Source organism: Podarcis bocagei (genome assembly GCF_964188305.1).
Source record: "Podarcis bocagei genome assembly, chromosome: W".
In the NCBI taxonomy this organism is placed as follows: Eukaryota; Metazoa; Chordata; class Lepidosauria; order Squamata; family Lacertidae; genus Podarcis; species Podarcis bocagei.
In genome coordinates this window covers 88,296,885-88,316,644 of record NC_138131.1, presented here as the reverse complement: position 1 = coordinate 88,316,644, position 19,760 = coordinate 88,296,885, and the positions used below count along the sequence as shown (strand labels likewise).

At 42.1% G+C, this 19,760-nt stretch overlaps 1 long non-coding RNA gene across 1 annotated transcript; it reads right to left on the bottom strand.

Moving 5' to 3' along the window:
• Positions 1 to 1,776: 1,776 nt before the first annotated feature.
• On the bottom strand, positions 1,777 to 19,463 carry LOC308577974. Its single transcript, XR_014003797.1, has 4 exons — positions 19,377 to 19,463; positions 6,577 to 6,656; positions 4,704 to 4,899; positions 1,777 to 1,909 (listed from the first exon to the last, which is right to left on the bottom strand). It is a non-coding gene; the product is annotated as an uncharacterized lncRNA (long non-coding RNA).
• Between the last annotated feature and the right edge of the window lie 297 nt (positions 19,464 to 19,760).

Here is a 19,760-nt window from a genome sequence, read left to right as displayed (position 1 = left end):
GACCATGTCGAAGGCTGCTGACAGGTCTAGAAGAATCAGCAGCCCCGACCCGCCTCGATCCAGCTGCCTGCGGAGATCATCTGTTAGGGCGACCAGAGCCGTCTCGGTCCCATGACCAGCGCGGAAGCCGGACTGGAATGGATCGAGAGCAGATGTTTCATCCAGAAACCTACCAAGCTGTTCAGCAACCGCTCTCTCAATCACCTTACCCAGGAATGGAAGATTCGAAACCGGGCGGTAATTGGATAGATCTAAAGGATCTAATGATGTTTTCTTTAAGAGCAGACACACCACTGCCTCCTTCAGTTTCCCTGGGAATATCCCAGTGCCAAGGGACAAATTGATGATATCCCCCAGGGGGGCCCGCACCTCGTCTGGGCACGCTCTAATCAGCCAGGACGGGCACGGGTCAAGAGGACAGGTGGTGGGCTTTCCAGCTCGGAGGAGTCTGTCCACATCGGCTGGGGATATCCGGTCAAAGTGGTCCAATACTGGACCCGAGGACAGTCGAGGGGCCTCCAGTTCCTTTATTGTATCCAAATTGGCAGGGAGGTCATGGCGGAGCAACAGGACCTTCTCCGCAAAAAAGCTCGCAAATGCCTCGCAGCTGTGTGTCGAATTGTTATTTAAATTTGGCTGTCCTTCAAGGGACAAAAAATAAAATAAAAATAAAAATAAAAAATAAAAAAACCTAAAAGAAAAAGAGAAAGTGCTTTATCCACAAGAGGAGAGCTTTCCCACAGGCACCAGACCAGCGCATGAGGAGTAATAATAATTATTAACAACAGCAACAATAATTTATTATTTATACCCAGCCACTCTGGGCGGCTTCCAGCAAAAGATTAAAATACAGTAAGGAGGAGCTCTTTCAATCTATTTTCCCCATGGCTTTGGAAGCTCACCTGATGGCCTCCTTGTAGTGCATGAGGGCCTCCTGGAGCTTCCCCTGCTGTTGCAAAACACTGGCTAAATTTGAATGCGCAGCTGCAAACTCCGGGAAGACCTGCGGGGAAGAAGCTCACTCTTAGTTTCCCTGAGAAGCATTCTAAAGAGACGGAGGCTGCTCTTTGAGGCTCAAAGGTTGTGGGCGTGAAATAAATCCTCATTTGGATTGACTTGCAAAAATTAAGGAGGAGGAGGAACCTATGGACTGCCTTTTTAGCATGCATAGGAAATACTGTTGGGAGATCAGACTGTCAAATGACCAATGCCATATTTTAAAGAGCCCCTCTTTGATGCTCAAATGTGGCAGGGGCTGGCTGCAAAATAAATCACCGTTTGGAATGATTTGTGGTAATGATAATAATAATAATAATAATAATAATAATAATAATAATAATAATAATAATGGGCCTATGAACTGCCTTTTTCGTACGCATAGGAAATACTGTTAGAAAATAAGACTGTCAGGGGATCAAGCTCAGCCGACACAGAGAACAGCATGTGCCCAGCTTTTATTTCAATTTCTGTACCGTTCCTTAACACCTTGCATTGTTCTTCTGATGAAAAAGCAGATTTTTGGTCATTCCAGGAGGCCTAGGAATATAAAAAGGGGGACAGACCCTCTTCCTTCCAAAGGGGACTTATCGGACCATGCTTTGTCGAGCCTCAAAATGCTACTTCACTTTCACTTCTTCACCATTATTTCCGTTATTGATCAAGAAAAATTTGATCGGCGATTTTTAAAAAGACCCAGACTAGGAGTCCAGGGTACGCATGCCTAACCCTTATATGTCAATTTAATTGTTGTAATTCTCCACGCACGTACCTCAAGAGCTTTCCGGTACAGGCGGACAGCCTCCTCGATATTCCCTTGTTCTCGCTTGATGTTCGCCAGGTTATTAAGAGAATCCGCGTGAGTCGGACATAAACGGAGAGCTGTATTGTAGCATTCCTCGGCTTCGGCAACCTTCGAAACACAAAACAGAGTTTTTACACGAATATTAGTATGTCTTTCACAGGAGCCCAAAAGGCTGCTCTGTGATGTGATGGCTGGATTGAGGTTTGATACGGCCCCTCAGCTCCTGACGGTAACTTGGTATTAGAGCGGTTCATAAAAAACTCTTTTTTTGAAAATGCCTGCTCCAAAGTTCTTCTCTTACCAACAGTAGAGATTATATAGCTATATCTGGAATGGCATGCATATCAGTTAATATCTTTTATATATATATGCCAGCTGTCCTTTGTCAACAACCAATTGTTGCTGTTTTTTATATTGAATATATGCTATATGGTAACTGTTGCACCTCATAGGTAACTCAAGCCTTCTGCACGTCACAAAAGATGTATTTTATCAAAGTCATTGTTGAACTGAAATACAATTAAGAAGTATATTAATAGTGAAATGCAATTAAGAAGAAGCATATTAACAGTAAAACCCCACAATTGTTGAGCCTTTTTTAAGGATTTGACCCCAGAGGTGCTGACCTTTTTTTAGGATTAAAGTTCTTGAGCTTTTTGGGGGGAAGTTTTGCCCTAGTAAATAAACCGCCACGAGGGCCGGATTAAATCGACCAGAGGGCCAGATTAGGCCCCTGAACTGGACTTTGGACATGCCTGGTCTAAAAGAACATTGGGAAAATTTAAATTCTTTGGCAGGATAGCAGGAAATATGACAAAACCAATGCATTTTGAGATCTAGGAGAGATGGGTGGAAGGCCCCCAAAGTGGACTTTGGACATGCTTGGTTTAGGGGAACATAAATACAAGAGCAGACTAATCCGATTCAAACTCTCTTTCCCGCACACTTACCGTCTTTTGCAAGATGTATTTAAGGAAGACAGTAAGGGAAATGGTTTTGGTCATACTAAATCAAAATTAAGAGACAGAGTTGCTAGATAGTAAAAGAAAATCATTGCCAAAAACGTATAAGAATGGCATACAAAGGATGAAGAAGTTAAGTCGGTTATGATTAAATGGGCTCAAGATTTTGGTCATAACATTGAATTAGATAAGTGGGAAAGATTATGGGCAAAAACAATTTATTGAATGTACAGCACTAATTAAAAATTTAATGAAGGTGACGTATAGGTGGTATTTGACGCCGACTAAACTTGCTAAAATATATATAACTCAAGATAAGGCACGCTAGAAATGCAAGGAGAAGGAAGGGAATTTCGTCCATAGGTGGTGGATGTGCACTAAAGTCAAAGTCTACTGGGATATGATTTACAAAGAATTGAAAAAGATCTTTAAATATACTGTTATTAAAAAAACCAGAGGCTAATTTTTGAAAGTGATTTACAAATGCTAAAGTAAATTGTTTTAAGTAGAGTAAGAAGGTAAATAGGGCGATATATGTTCAGGTAGGCAGCTGTGGTGGTCTAACGCAGTTGAAATATATAAAAAATATATAAATTGTCCAGTAGCACATTGCAGACCAACTCAGTTTGGTCTTGGTAGAAGCTTTTGTATCTGAAGAATTGGACCTGCATACAAAAAATTATACCAAGAAGAAGCCAAGTTTAGCAAGCCCTGTTTAGGGAAGCTTTTAATGTTTGACGGACTATTGTATTTTAATATTTTGTCGCCAAGAGTGGCTGGGGAAACCCAACCAGATAGGCGGGGTATAATTATTATTATTATTATTATTATTATTATTATTATTATTATTATTATTATTATTATTATTATTATCATCATCATCAGGTGCTACTGGACAATTTTTAAAGGGTGATATAGAAATGCTAAGAGGATCGTGACTGCTTAAGAAAGCCAGGGAGTGGGAGCGGGGGAAGGGGGAGGGGAGTCGACGCTTGGTATGAGCAAAGTTGTATGTGACGATATGACAAAGGAAAAAATAAAAGAGGACTTCTTCTAGGTTCTGTACCCCAAATCCCCCCCCCCAAAGAGCCCAATTTCGAGGTCACCATCATCCGGAAGGCTTTTTTCAGCAAACCCTCTGACATACAGAAAGCAAAAGGGACCGGTTTCATTTTCTTTTTTTAATTTTTATTTTATTTATAACATAGTCCACAACAACTCATACATACAAACAGACCCACCACCATTGACTAATTATCAAAATTAAACTCCTATCCCCTTACACAAAGAAAACATAACATAAAAATAAAAGACTTTATTCTGTTAAATGGCCGCCTTATTTACCTCTTGTATACTATTTCTTTTGTATGGGATTATTACAATTTTTCCTAATTATGACTTAAACCACAAAGTCTCCTGTAGAAATTAATTGAAACAAGTCCAAGTGTATATTTTGGGGCACTGTTTGGTAAAGTATTCTCTGCATTTTCCCCATTCCTTTTGGAATTCTTGTCTGGGTTGTGCCCTAATTGTCTCTGTTAATCTGGCCAATTCAGCATGGGGTAAAAGCCTAAGAAAAAGCTAAACAACTTCAATCCTAAAAAAAGTTCAACAATTTAAACCCTAAGAAAAGAGCTCAACAACTTCAATCCTTAAAAAAAGTAAACAACTTTGGTCGGCCCTTATGGCCCTTCACTTCATCAAATCTGGCCCTCTTTGAAAAAAGTTTGGACACCACTGCCTAATAGGAAAGTTTCTGTATTTTTTTTTCACAGGCCCACCAGAAATGTATAAGTGTCCCTTCTTCTTTACTGCACCTCCAGCACAGTTTTTTTGTTTTATACATTTTAGCTATTTTGGCAGGTGTTAAGTACCATCTATAAAACATCTTTTATATAGATGTTCCCCCCACCCCAAGGCAAAAGGGACCAGTTTCTTACGCTGCCTTTCTCTTTCAGCGCGTTGGCCAGGTTGCAGTAGGCGTCAGGGAAGTGGGGCTGGAGCTCAATGGCCCTCTTGTAGGTATCGATTGCCAGATCGATCAGCCCCTGTTCGTAATACACACATGCCAGGTTGCCGTGGACAACAGCGTGGTTGGGACTCAGGCTCAGGGCCCGTAGGTAGGCTGCAACGGCTCTGAAATGAGATCAAGGACTGGTTCAGTTTCATTGTCACCAGGGTGGATAAAAATCTGTTTTTTAAAAAATAAAATGCTTTGGGAGGACGATTAAGAGGATCGAGGCGGGCCGGGACTGCTGATTCTTTTAGATTTGTTAGCGGCCTTCGACATGGTCGATCACAAACTTTTGGACCACCGCCTTGCCAACGTGGGGATTCAGGGCACAGTCAGACAATGGCTGTGCTCCTTTATCTCAGGTCGGGGACAGAGGGTGGCGCTAGGGAGGGAGTTGTCGCTGCGGCACTCCTTGTTGTGTGGAGTGCCGCAGGGCACAATCCTTTCCCAGATGCTTTTCAATATCTTTATGCGCCCCCTTGCCCAGATTGTCCGGAGTTTAGGGCTGAGTTGTCGTCAATATGCTGATGACACCCAACTTTATCTGTCAATGGACTCGGCCCCAGACACACTGACCAGATGCTTGGAAGCCGTGGCTGGGTGGCTGCGTGGGAGCCAGTTGAAGTTAAATCCTTCGAAGACAGAGGTCCTCTGGCTGGGTCAGGACAACATGGGGTTGGGGGGCCAACTCCCATCTCTTGTGGGGGCGCAATTAGTGCCAGAGCCTTCTGTCAAGAGCTTGGGTGTAACCTTCGATGCCTCTCTTTCCATGGAGGCACAGGTTGCAGCCACAGCAAAGGTGGCATTTTTCCACCTCCGCCGTATTAAGGAATTGGTTCCTTACCTTTCTCGCCCTGATCTGGCCAGTGATCCATGCGATGGTCACCTCCAGGCTTGATTATTTTAACTCGCTCTATGCTTAGACTCACTCTGACACCCTATATGGGATTTGGTATATAAATTTTCCCGTGGCTTTTTTTGCTGGCCCATGTAGCACCAGCATGGATAGCTGGCTTGGGTGAATAGCTGATGTTTCCTCCCTTTGTAGTCTTGATGAGGCTGCATTTTAAGCTGTATTTTAATTAACTGGGGTTTTTTTCTATTCTATTTTATTGTAATTTATATTTGGTGTTAGCCGCCCTGAGCCCGGCCCTGGCCAGTGAGAGCGGGGTAGAAATAAATAAATAAATAAATAAATAATTCGGGGAAGAATTATTTGTTTTAAGTTTTTCATGTGTGCGAAAACTCAGTCCAAGTTTTTCTTGGGGAAAAAATGTTTCAGCACATCAGTTAAGCAACATGGATACATATGCTACCATGTTACTGTTTAAGTGAAATAAATTGCTTAAATTGTTATGAAGGAAATGTTTCTTTTCTCCTTCCAATCAAGTGCAGCAGAAAAGTTGTTCAAATAAAAAGTGTTCACTTATTAAAACTCACCATCATTTCGTCACAATCGGGCTGTATATAGCAGAACCAAATCATTTTGATATAACTGTAGAAAAGACTCTGAAGTTAGGATTCCAAAAAGGAAACCTGCCTCCGTTTGTCAATATTAAGAGGATGCCAGCAAGGCTGAACCTTGCGGTAAAAGGGGGATTTAAATCAAGTCTTATGGATTTGGGATTTAAATCAGTTTGCTTTAAATAAAATCAACCCTCTAGGCAACAATGGGAGTTAGTTTGGGTATGGGTGCAACCACTAAACTGAGAATATAAGACGTAATGTGATTATACGCAAAACCAATAAAAAACATTTATATAAAAAAGAGAATATAAGCTCTATGCCTATTTGCTTACCTGTCAAATATACGCGCCTCCTTCAAGACGTTCCCCAGATTAATGTAAGCATCCAGGAAGTTGGGGTCCAGGGTCACCGCCTGAAAATATTTAAGATAATAGATTTTTGTTACTAATACAGTCATACCTCAGGTTGAAGTAGCTGCGGGTTAAGCATTTTCGGGTTGTGCTCCGTGGCGACCTAGAAGTAACAGAGCCCGTTACTTCCGGGTTCTGCAGCTTGCGCACGTGCAGACACTCAAAATGATGCCACACGCATCTACGGAAGCAGCAAATTGTGACCCGAGCATGTTCGCTTCAGGATGCGAACGGGGCCCCGGAACGGATCCCGTTCGCATCCAGAGGTACCACTGTATAACAGCATGGTTACTTTTAAATAAGTGGGTCAACTTTGACCTAGGCTGCCTCCTACCTACCTTCCTACCTTATCGATCTACCGACTTTATCTTATTATCTATCTACTTGCCTACCTATCTTATCTATCTATCTATCTATCTATCTACCTACCCTATCTATCAAATCTATCTACCTACCTACCATCTAATCCAGGTGTGGCCCAACTTGGCCCTCCAACCCCCATCATCCCTACCTAACAGGACCAGTGGTCAGGGACAATGTGAGTTGTAGTCCCAAAACAGCTGGAGGGCCAGGTTTGGCCATGCCTGAATCTATCTACCTACTCAATCAATCAATCTAACTAATCTATCTATCCATCTACCAACCTTTCTTATATATGTATCTATCTAATCTACCTACCTAATCTATCTAATCTAATCTAATCTAATCTAATCTAATCTAATCTAACTATCTATCATCTATCTAATCTATCTATGCAAGGAATATCAACTGTACGAGAAATGGTACCAACTAATGTACTAACAGGACACCGGAGGCCCATTGCAGCTGAAAAAATGCCTCCAGTTTTAATATAAAAAAGAATGGGAAACGTTTATTGCATATTGACAAAAGCAGTGCACACAGGTTAATACATTAGCAGGATTAATTTTTTAAAAAAAACCTACCTGTAATGGTTAAATTTAAAGTAGAATCATAGAATCATACAGCTGGAATAGACCACAAGGGCCATCGAGTCCAACCCCCTGCCAAGCAGGAAACACCATCAGAGCACTCCTGACATATGGTTGTCAAGCCTCTGCTTAAAGACCTCCAAAGTAGGAGACTCCACCACACTCCTTGGCAGCAAATTCCACTGTCAAACAGCTCTTACTGTCAGGAAGTTCTTCCTAATGTTTAGGTGGAATCTTCTTTCTTGTAGTTTGGATCCATTGCTCCGTGTCCGCTTCTCTGGAGCAGCAGAAAACAACCTTTCTCCCTCCTCTATGTGACATACTTTTCTATATTTGAACATGGCTATCATATCACCCCTTAACCTCCTCTTCTCCAGGCTAAACATGCCCAGCTCCCTTAGCCGTTCCTCATAAGGCATCGTTTCCAGGCCTTTGACCATTTTGGTTGCCCTCCTCTGGAGTAAGGACAGTCCCCGGATTTACAAATCAGTCCCCATACAAAATCCATTTAAGTTGAAAAGTATCCCCGGACTCATTGAAAAAAAATCTGATAACCTTAAATTAGTGATGATGATTTTATTGAAGAAGAAGAAGAGTTTGGATTTGATATCCCGCCTTTCACTCCCTTTAAGGAATCTCAAAGCGGCTAACATTCTCCTTTCCCTTCCTTCCCCACAACAAACACTCTGTGAGGTGAGTGGGGCTGAGAGACGTCAGAGAAGTGTGACTGGCCCAAGGTCACCCAGCAGCTGCATGTGGAGGAGTGGAGACGCGAACCCGGTTCCCCAGATTATGAGTCTACCGCTCTTAACCACTACACCACACTGGCTCTCCAGTGATGATAATGAATGATGATAATACAAAGGAACCAGGGGAGGCAAGTCAAATAATCCCATAATGTGGGATTAACATTGATTGTGTATACAGTTGTTTTTTAAAAAAATATTATTTAATTTAATGATTTGGTTTTTTGTGAAAACTAAAAAAATATTATACAGTGGTAGCTTGGGTTAAGTACTTAATTCGTTCCGGAGGTCTGTTCTTAACCTGAAATTGTTCTTTTTTTAAATAATAATAATAATTTTTATTAAATTTTCCTATTTACAAATTCGCCATCCCAAACAGTATTCACAAATTTCAACTTTTTGGACTTCCACAAGCTTTTCCACCAATCCATATTTTCTATTTTTATGCATTCTCTAAATTTATATTGCCATTTAATATTATCCTTTCAGTTCTATTTCTTTTTTACAATACATCTTTAACTTTCACAAAGCCTCTTTAAATCCCACTAGCGTTGTCTGTTCGTCACATATGCTTTTCCGATAATCTGTAAACTTTCCCGAGTCCTCGATGAACTTGTGATCCCATTGATATCTAATCTTCCCAGTCAGTTTATCCAGTTCTGCATAGTCCATAAGTTTCATTCTCCACTCTTCAAGGGTCGGTAGCTCCTCTTGTTTCCATTTTTGGGCCATTAATATTCTTGCCGCTGTTACTGCGTATTGGAAAAGTTTGTAATCCTTTCTATTTATCTCTCTTCCAGTTATTCCTAACAAAAAGGCTTCTGGTTTCCTTACAAATGTGTATTTAAGCATCTTCTTCAACTCATTATATATCATTTCCCAGAAACCCTTTACCTTCTTACATTCCCACCACATATGGAAAAAAGATCCTTCTTTTTCTTTACATTTCCAACACTTATTACATGTTTTGAACATTTTTGCTAACTTAACCGGTGTTATGTACCATCTATATACCATTTTCATAATATTTTCCTTTTTCCATTTTCATAATATTTTTCCCAGTCAGCCAATTGTATATTATAACCAAAGTCTCTGGCCCAATGTATCATAACCGACTTTACCTCCTCGTCCATCGTTTGCCAATCCAACAACATTTTATACATTTTTGACAATATCTTATAATCATTGTTTATCATCTCTATTTGAAATTTCGATTCTTTTTCCGTATATCCACTCTTTTAAATCCTTTTTAAACATTTCATTTACCTGAAAATAATGCAACCAATCAAACACATGTTCTTTTACTTGTTCATATGGCTTCATTTTCCATTTCCCCCCTTCTTTAATTATTAGCTCTCCGTAAGTGATCCAATTCCCTCTCATATTGATTTTCTTTACACTCATAACCTCTAATGGAGACAACCAGTGTGGAACTTTGGGTTCTAATATATTTTTACACCTATCCCATATTTCTATTATGGAGCTCCTGAAAATGTGATTCTCAAAACCCTTGTGACTTTTCTTCTTCTCCAACCACAAATACACGTGTCACCCAAATCTATTATCAAATCCTTCTAACTCTAACAGTTTATTGTTTTTTAATTTTATCCATTCCCTTAACCAGCAGAGACAAGACGCTTCATAATATAATTTCAAATCTGGCAGCGCAAAGCCTCCTCTTTCCTTTGCATCTGTCAATAACTTACATTGTATTCTTGGCTTTTTGCCCTGCCAGATATATCTTGAATTTGCCACTCTTTGAAAGTCGTTGTCCCCCTAATTATAGGAATCATTTGGAACAAAAATAACATCTTTGGAAGCACACTCATTTTGATCGTTGAGATTCTACCCCAAAAAGAAAGTTTCATCCTTCCCCAAACTTACAAAACTTTTTTGATTCTGTTCCACACCGGTATATAGTTGTTTTGAAATAAATCAATATTTCTTGGAGTTAACCATATTCCCAGATATTTTACCTTCTTCGCCACTTCAATCCCTGATTCTCGTTGCATTACTTCTATTGCACTTTGGTCCATATTCTTAATCATTACTTTGGTTTTTTTCTTATTTAATTGTGGGAGCCAGGAAGTCATGGAAAAGGCTTGTAGTGCCACCTGGTGCCTTGCTGACCTCGGTGACCAGCACTCTGAGCTTACAATGTATTAGAATGTATTGACCCTATAAGGAGTTAGGTTCCCCCCTCTGGGCACTGTAACCCTATATGGTTTGTGGGTGGGTTAAAGCTTGACCGGATGAGGTAACGTGAGACATTGGAATGCAGCCATGCGGCTGGAGAGAACAAAGGATAATAAAATCGGAGGAGAGAGAGGAAGGAGCTTTTTTGCCCTCCGTCCATGGAGACATTTGCCTTTGTGTGTGTTTTTTCTTTGCCTTGCACCCCAAAATGACGGCTGGTTTCCGTCAACTGGTTCCCACAAGTGGTGCCCTCTCTGAGGCAGAATAAAAGGATACGGCTGAGGTTTTTAAAAGGGAAAAAAGAAGCAACTGGAAGCAAACAGTCTGAGGCAGACTAAGAGGATTTTAAAAGAAACTGAGAGGATTTTTGATCCAAGCAGTGGTTATCATCGACTCACTACGTCCGGCAAGGATTGCAAAGCGCTCTACATCTTTAAAAAAGATCCCGGTGAGTTCGATCCCTTCTATTATATTGATTTTTGAAAAATGGGCAGCTCTTTGACTACTCCCCAACAGAAATTTTTAAAAGACTTAAAATTTCTCCTCTCCTCCAACAAACTGGAAGTTCCCGAGGGTGATTTGATACAGCTCATTCTGGCCATTGATGAACATTCTCCCTGGGACTTGGGTGTAATTGCAAATGGGACTTGGGAACTGAAACTTTGGGACAAGATTGGTGAACATTTTCATGAGCTCCCCAGCATCAGTACTCGGATTTTAAATGCATGGTGCAAGGTTCATTACGCTATGGGCTCTTTATCACCAAAAAATATCTCCCTGGCTGCATTGCCATCACAACCTCCAGCTTCTTTAATCCAGTCTGCTGTGTTAGAGTTTGTTCCAATCCTTGCCCTGCCAGCAGCTCCAGAACCCAAGCCTCCAGATTATAGTTCCTCACTAGAGGACCCAATCCTGCAAAAATATCGTGGTCTGGCTGGAAATGACCCTGCTCTTTCAGCAGCAGAACCAGCTACCCCCTTTCAACGTGCAGCCCTTGCCTGTTCCTTATCTCAGGATACCATGGCATTCCCTGTTATTGTGCCCCCTGCTGGTGCTCCAGCAGGAACTCAAGCCCAGCACCAACCTTTTGACTTTAAAATCTTGAAAGAGCTCCAATTGTCAGTCAGGACAAATGGACTGCAAGCACCATTCACACAGGCTCTTTTGGAAGCCACATTAGCCCAGCTGTTGGTTCCAGATGACATCAAGCTTTTGGCACGTACAGTTTTACCTCCATCAGCTGGTGTATTATTTGCTCATGAATGGGAAATCGCCTGTCATGGTTATGCTCCTGCCTTACTGCAACAAGCAAGAGGGAATAATCCTAATATTACCCTCGCAGATGTGATGGATGCTATGATGGGCCGTGGGCCCTTTGCTCAGGCTTCAGTACAAGCCACACTGCTGCAGATTTTATTGAGGGATACTGCTCTTGCTGCTCAACAAGCAATGAGAAAAATCCCAGAACCCACCAGTATTCAATCAAGGTGGGGTTCAATCAGGCAAGAGGCAAGAGAATCATATTCTTCCTTTATGGACAGGCTGATTACAGCAGTGAGTAGACAAATTGAAAATCCTGAAGCCAAACAAATAATTATCAAACAATTGGCCTTTGAATATGCCAAAGAGGATTGTAAGGTTGCGTTAAGACCGATAATACACAATCCTGCCACAGACACAGCAGCCATGCTTCGCATTTGTCAGTCTGGTGATACAGCCACCCACAAGATTCATCTGCTAGCAGCAGCGCTCAATGAAAACCAGCCTGTAGCCACCGATACAACGTTTCCAGCGTGGCGAACCAGGATCACCGATACCTCAGTGTGGGTAGAACGGTGGCCTCCACCAAAAGAAAAATCCGCAGCAATGGCACCATCCTGTTTCTGAACAGCTTATCTCTGAACAATTGACTTTCGGCCACATTGAACCATCTTCATCCCACTGGCTCCAGCAGACAAGGAACAGTTTGCTTTTACATTGCCAGTATATCACGATTCGCAACGTTATCAGTGGATTGTCCTCAAGGCATGCGGAACTCCCCTACACTTTGTCAACATTTTGTGGGTGAAGCATTGAAACCTTTCCACATGCGCCACCTAGAGGTGCTGCACACGAGCTGCACCTGGCCGTATTTGCTACATCGTTGCCAACAGGAATTTTATATGCTCAGGCGGAACAAGAAGAAGACTATCTGCATTATAGAATGGTTACATCTACCACATACCCCACCGAAGAACATTTATTCAGTAATTGAATCCACATCAGACATTGTTATCAAAGGACGTTCACGTGCAAATTGCTTTAGCTGATTTTATAGGTGTCATCATTTTTAACCCTCCAAAGGATGACCGTTTGACATTTCTGACACAGGTCACCTATGTTTGGCTACCCCCTTGTCTCTCACACCTCTCCCCTCTGCACTAACCCTCTTCATGGATAGAACAAGAAGTAGGGGGGTGGTGACATGGGAGGAGGGAGGAAAATGGAAATGTTTATATACCCCTCCACAGTCTTCTGCCCAGTGAGCTGAGCTAGCAGCTGTGATTCTTGCCTTTCAATCCTTTCCTACTCAACCTTTCAATCTTATTGTGGATACTCAGTATGTATATCGCCTTTTTGCTAGTTTACCAATATCTTATATAACTCCTTCCTTGGATTCTGACTTGTTTTCCTTGTTTCTTGGCCTGCAGGCCTTACTTCAGCACAGAGAGTTATCTTATTATGTTGCACATCTTCGCTCCCACACATCACACCCAGGGTATTTAGCAGAGGGCAATGCAAGAGCAGATGTGGCTCTGAGGGACATTTCTACCTTTTCTCTCTTTTCTGACCCTATACTAGGTCATAACACCTTTCACCTTCCTGCGAAAGCATTGGCAAAGCATTTTTCTATTCCTTTGGCCCAAGCAAGGGATATAGTTTCCCAATGTGCTTCTTGTTCTAAATCTCAGCTGGCCATTCCTTTTGATGCTGTCAATCCTAGGGGCACGTCTGCATTGGCGTGTTGGCAGATGGATGTCACACACACACCTGTGTTGGCTCCACTCTCCAAGGTTCACCTCACGGTGGACACCCACTCTGGATTCATATGGGCTACGCCCATGAGGGGGGAAACAGCTCGGCATGTCATTCAGCACACTATCCGCTGTTTCTCAGTCATGGGTAAACCTGCGCGTATCAAAACTGATAATGGTCCAGCATATATTTCTAAAACATTTTCGGAATTTTGTATGTTGTGGAATGTGAAATTAACTCATGGCATACCCTTTAACTCCACAGGTCAAGCTATAGTGGAAAGAGCACACCTGACGTTCAAAACACTATTGCTTAAACAGCTTGGCGGCCGAAGCATACCAACGGCAGATATCCCTTCGGCTGTTCACCAAGTTCTTTTTGTACTTAACCATCTTTTATATCCACATAATAGGACCCATACTCCCGCAGAATTGCATTTTAGGAAGGAGGAGGCACTCCCCCGCCCCTTGGTGGTGTACCGACGCTTGCCTGATCCCGCGTGGCATGGACCTGTTCCGCTGATCACGTGGGGACGAGGGTACGCGGCAGTGGACGTCGAGGACAAGCCTTTGTGGGTTCCAGCTCGATGCGTGCGGCCATGGCGAGTCCCTTCAACTACAGAAGTGCCTTCCTAACCATTTGCCTTGCCATCTTTTGCTGCATCATTATACAAGGATGAGAAGCAGACGACACAATCCAGTTGCAGCCACCATATTTCACCTTATCGGCTGGCAAGCAGCTGTCGCCTGAATCCTACTCTGGCTGGCAGTATCCACGGCTCAGCCACTCTCGAACTATAAGAACAGCATTGTTGAATAAGACTTTTAGGGGAGAAAATTATCATAAGATATGGAGGAATAATATTTTTGTACAAGATATGATTAAGTTTACCAGTTTATTGCATGCTTCTAAATGTTGGTTATGTATGCACATGCCGCCCTTTGCCAGTCATTCAGGCATAATGCTTCATGGCGTGCCTGTCAATGGATCTTTTCAATTTACTGATATTATATCCCCTAAGCAAACTTTTTGGCCTCCAGTACAATTGACCCTCCATGAGCCTGCCCCCATTTGTTTTCAAATTAAAGAGGGGAAAGAATCATGGGGCATATATCCAAACTGTCAATATACATTGAAATTCATGTTTAATAGCTCTTGTTCTCTTACAGGAACATACAGTGACCAATCTCAGTGCTTTAGAAGCGATACCAGTGCATGGCTAAAAACTAGGAAAGAAACCTACCATGCAAATTGGAGTCTGAATTCTTCTATCCCTGGCTTAGCAAATGCCACAGATGAGCAATTTCATATCAGTTCCTTATTTACTGAAGCCTTTAATTGGTCCCAACAGAGTAGTAATATCAGCTATTTACTCCAAAGAGAGTTATGGTTGCTTTGTGGCGAAAAAGCATACAAAGCCATTCCTCGAAACCTCACAGGCACATGTACATTGGGTCTCGTGGTTCCGTTGTTGTATAAGGTTGATAAGTTACCATCTTCTCTTAGACTACGAAATCGTCGGGAGGTAAATTCACCCATAAATCAATATATCGGTACCCAGGTCTCTCGGGCCTTGCTGCCCTCGGTGGGTGCAGCAATGAACTATAGGGACCTCCATCGGCTAGCAAATTGGACTGAAGGATTATTCAATGATACCATAAAAGCTTTGAAGGAACTCAACCAGGAGGTGTCTGCAATGAGAGAAGTGGTTTTACAGAATCGTTATACTTTGAATGTGATTTTAGCTTCAAAAGGAGGAGTTTGTGCGCTTGTTCATTCTCACTGTTGCATGTTTATTCCTGATAATAATGTCAGCATATCTGCGACAATCGACCATATGGAAACCATGGTAGCCCACAATCCGTTTGCCCCCCCTCCTTCCGTTGATCCATGGGCATGGTTATATTCTTGGCTTCCGGATGGAAGTTGGCTTCGACATTTATTGATTTTAGTGATCATTATAGTAGTTATTTGCATTATTTTGTGTTGCTGTATACAATGTATTCCTTCTTTAATTTCTGTATGTACTGCATGGTTCTCCAGTCCGCGGCCCGCTTCCGGTCTCACAAGAGTCGCCTATCGCGCTCGATATAACCGTATTGGTACTGACATATATGACTCTGATTAAATAAATAAAGAAAGAGGGCATGTGGGAGCCAGGAAGTCATGGAAAAGGCTTGTAGTGCCACCTGGTGCCTTGCTGACCTCGGTGACCAGCACTCTGAGCTTACAATGTATTAGAATGTATTGACCCTATAAGGAGTTAGGTTCTCCCCTCTGGGCACTGTAACCCTATATGGTTTGTGGGTGGGTTAAAGCTTGACCGGATGAGGTAACGTGAGACATTGGAATGCTGCCATGCGGCTGGAGAGAACAAAGGATAATAAAATCGGAGGAGAGAGAGGAAGGAGCTTTTTTGCCCTCCGTCCATGGAGACATTTGCCTTTGTGTGTGTTTTTTCTTTGCCTTGCACCCCAAAATGACGGCTGGTTTCCGTCAACTGGTTCCCACATTTAATATAAACCCGGCCACCTTGCCAAATTCCATCTCCACATTTAAACTCTTTAAAGGATCTTCTATCGTTATTACCAGGTCATCAGCAAAGGCTTTAACTTTATATTCGTTTTGACCTACTGTCACCCCTTTTATTAATTCATTTCGTCTAATTGCACTCAAGAGGACTTCCAGAACCATTATGAATAACAGTGGCGAGAGAGGACAACCCTGTCTTATACCCTTCCATATCTTCACTTCTTCTGTTATTACATTATTCACAATCAATTTAGCTCTTTGCTCTGTATAAATCGCCCTTATTCCATTATAGAAATCGTTCCCCACTTCCATAAATTCTAAATTTTTTAACACAAATTCCCATGATATACAGTGGTGCCTCGCAAGACGAATGCCTCGCAAGACGGAAAACCCGCTAGACGAAAGGGTTTTCCGTTTTGGAGGCGCTTCGCAAAACGAATTTCCCTATGGGCTTCCTTCGCAAGACGAAAGCCCATAGGGAAATCTCCGGGACAGCGGGGAAGCGCAGCGCGTCTTCCCCACTGTCCTCGGACCTCCTCCGAAGGCTGGCGGTGGTGTGGAGACCTCCTCCCGCCGCCAGCCTTTGGAAGGCTGCTCTGAAGCCTGGCGGTGGGGTGGAGAAACCTCCTCCCGCCGCCAGGCTTCGGAAGGATGCTCCGAAGCCTGGCGGCGGGAGGAGGTCTCTCTGCCCCACCGCCAGCCTTCAGAAGGCTGCTCCGAAGCCTGGCGGCGGGAGAAGGTCTCTCCGCCCCACCGCCAGCCTTCAGAAGGCTGCTCCGAAGCCTGGCGGTGGGGCGGAGAGACCTCCTCCCGCCGCCAGGCTTCGGAAGGCTCTCCGAAGGCTGGCGGTGGGGCGGAGAGACCTTCTCCCCGCGCCAGCCTTCGGGTGGCTGTCCTGAAGACTTGCGGTGGGAGGAGGGTTTTCCTTCCCACCGCCAACATTCAGAATGCTGTTCTGAATGTTGGCGGTGGGGAGGAAAAACCCTCCTCCCACCGCAAGCCCCGGGAACAGAGGAGAAGCGCTGCGCCCCTTCCCCTCTGTTCCCGTATCTGTCCTGAAGGCTTGCGGTGGGGAGAAAAGCCCTTCTCCGCACCGCCAGCCTTGAAAGCGGTTTCCATAGGAACGCATTAATTGATTTTCAATGCATTCCTATGGGAAACGGTGCTTCGCAAGACGAAAAACTCGCAAGAAGAAAAAACTTGCGGAATGAATTAATTTCGTCTTGCGAGGCACCACTGTATTATCAAATGCCTTCTCCGCATCTACAAACATTAGTATAGCTTGTTTCTCATTCCTAGCAGACAGATATTACAAAACATTTATTATATTTCTCACATTATGTTTCATCTGCCTGCCTGGAAGAAACCCTGCTTGATCATCGTGAATAAATTCTCTCAATACCTTTTTTAATCTTTTTGCTAATATTCCAGCAAAAATCTTATAGTCTGTGTTTAACAATGAGATCGTGTGTTAAATCAGAATCTTGCTTGGGAATAAGTATGATGAAGGCTTCTTTCCAAGTTTCCAGAATATCTTTTTCCTTCAAAATATTATTCATAACTTCTTTCAGTGGTACCGTCAGGGTGTGCCTCAATTCTTTGTAATAACTGGCTGTAAATCCATCTGGTCCTGGAGCCTTTCCTTTTTTCAATTCTTTTATGACCTCTATTATTTCCTCATTCTCAATTGGGGCATTCAGTCTGTCTTTCTTTTCTGTCGGGATCTTTTGCACCTTTTTTTCTTTTAAATATCTTTCTATTCTCTTCAAATTGTTCTTTTCTCTGTTGCTGTACAAATGATTATAAAAGTCCAAGAATCCTTTTCTAATGCCTTTCGGGTTCTCATTCTCTTCTCCATCCACAATAATTTTGTTGATTATGTTTTGTTCCTTTCTTTTCTTAATTTGCCACGCGAGCCATTTACCTGACTTATTGGCATTGTCCATAAAATATTCCATCAACTTCTTTTGCGCCTCTTGTATGATTTTTTGATCACCCAAGAGGTAATCGTTAATTCTCCATCTAAATGATCTTTCTTCATAACCTTTAATTTCCAATTTTATTGGACTGTGGTCTGAAATTACTCTTGGCTGAATTTCAATTTGCCGAATTCTTGGAGTTAGTTCATTCGAGACCCAAATTTGATCTATTCTTGACATTGACTGATTTGGTTCCGAATAAAATGTAAACTGTTTCTCCAGTGGATGTCTAAGTCTCCAAACATCAATTAGATTACAGTTTTTCGTCATTGAAAAGAAAGTCTTGGGTAGTTTTCCTTCTTTGCTAACCTGAAATTGTTCTTAACCTGAACTTTAGCTAATGGGGCCTCCTGCTACCATTGAGCCGCCAGAGCACGATTTCTGTTCTCATCCTGAAGCAAAGTTCTTAACCTGAAGCACGATTTCTGGGTTAGCGGAGTGTATAACCTGAAGTCTATGTAAAACGAGGTACCACTGTATATATTTAAAAATTGCATCCAATTTTGACAGTGTTATTACAAACCACTTCATTCAGCCCTGCAACATCTTGCGAAGCAGCGATATACTAATATGCATCTGTTATTATGTGACATTGGTCAAGGCTTTCTGGGAAATAATATATGATGAATTTAAAGAAAATGTTTGAAAATACATTTGTCAAAAAAGCCAGAAGCCTTCTCACTAGGTATAAGACTTCTTATGTCTGCAACGACGGCAGCAAGAATGCAACTAGCCCAATGGGGCTTAAATTGGATTGTTATGAATGAAAAAAATTAGTAAAAAAATATTTCAAAAGAGAATGCTACTTGCCCAATTAATGGGGCTTAGATCAGGTTATTCATGAAAGAAATGATAAAAAAATATTTAAAAGAAGAGAGAATGCTACTAGCCCAATTAATGTGGCTTATATTTGATTGTTATTAATAAAAAAATTAATAAAAAATAATTTAAAAAGAGAATGTCACTAGCCCAATTAATGGGGCTCATATGGGATTGTTATTAATGAAAAAATTAATGAAAAAATAATTTACAAAGAGAATGCCACTTGCCCAATTAATAGGGCTTAAATCAGATTGCTATGAATGAAAATAATAAATTCTTTAAAAGAAGAAGAGAGAACGCTACTAACCCAATTAATGGGGCTTCTAATGGATTGTGATTAATGAAAAATTAATAAAACATTATTTAACAGAAGAAGAGAGAACGCTACTAGCCCAATTAATGGGGCTTATATTGGATTGTTATCATTATCATTATTTTTCCAGGCCTTCCCATCTAGAGCCCAGAAACTCTGTAACAGTTACCTTCTCAAAGTGATGAATCGCCAGCCAGATTTCCCCTTGCGCATTGAACACACAGCCGAGGTTACTCCATGCCACAGCAAAGTTGGGTTGGGTCTCGATGGCTTTCAGGTAGCAGGCCTTGGGAGGGTCGAGAGGTAGGTAGGTACAGGGGGAAGGGGGTATTTGCACAAAAGAAAAGCAAGAGAAAAGTCCCAGTTAGCAGAGGCTTGACAACCATATGTCAGGAGTGCTCTGATGGTGTTTCCTGCTTGGCAGAGGGTTGGACTCGATGGCCCTTGTGGTCTATTCCAGCTGTATGATTCTATGATTCTACTTTAAATTTAACCATTACAGGTGGGGTTTTTTAAAAAAATTAATCCTGCTAATGTATTAACCTGTGTGCAC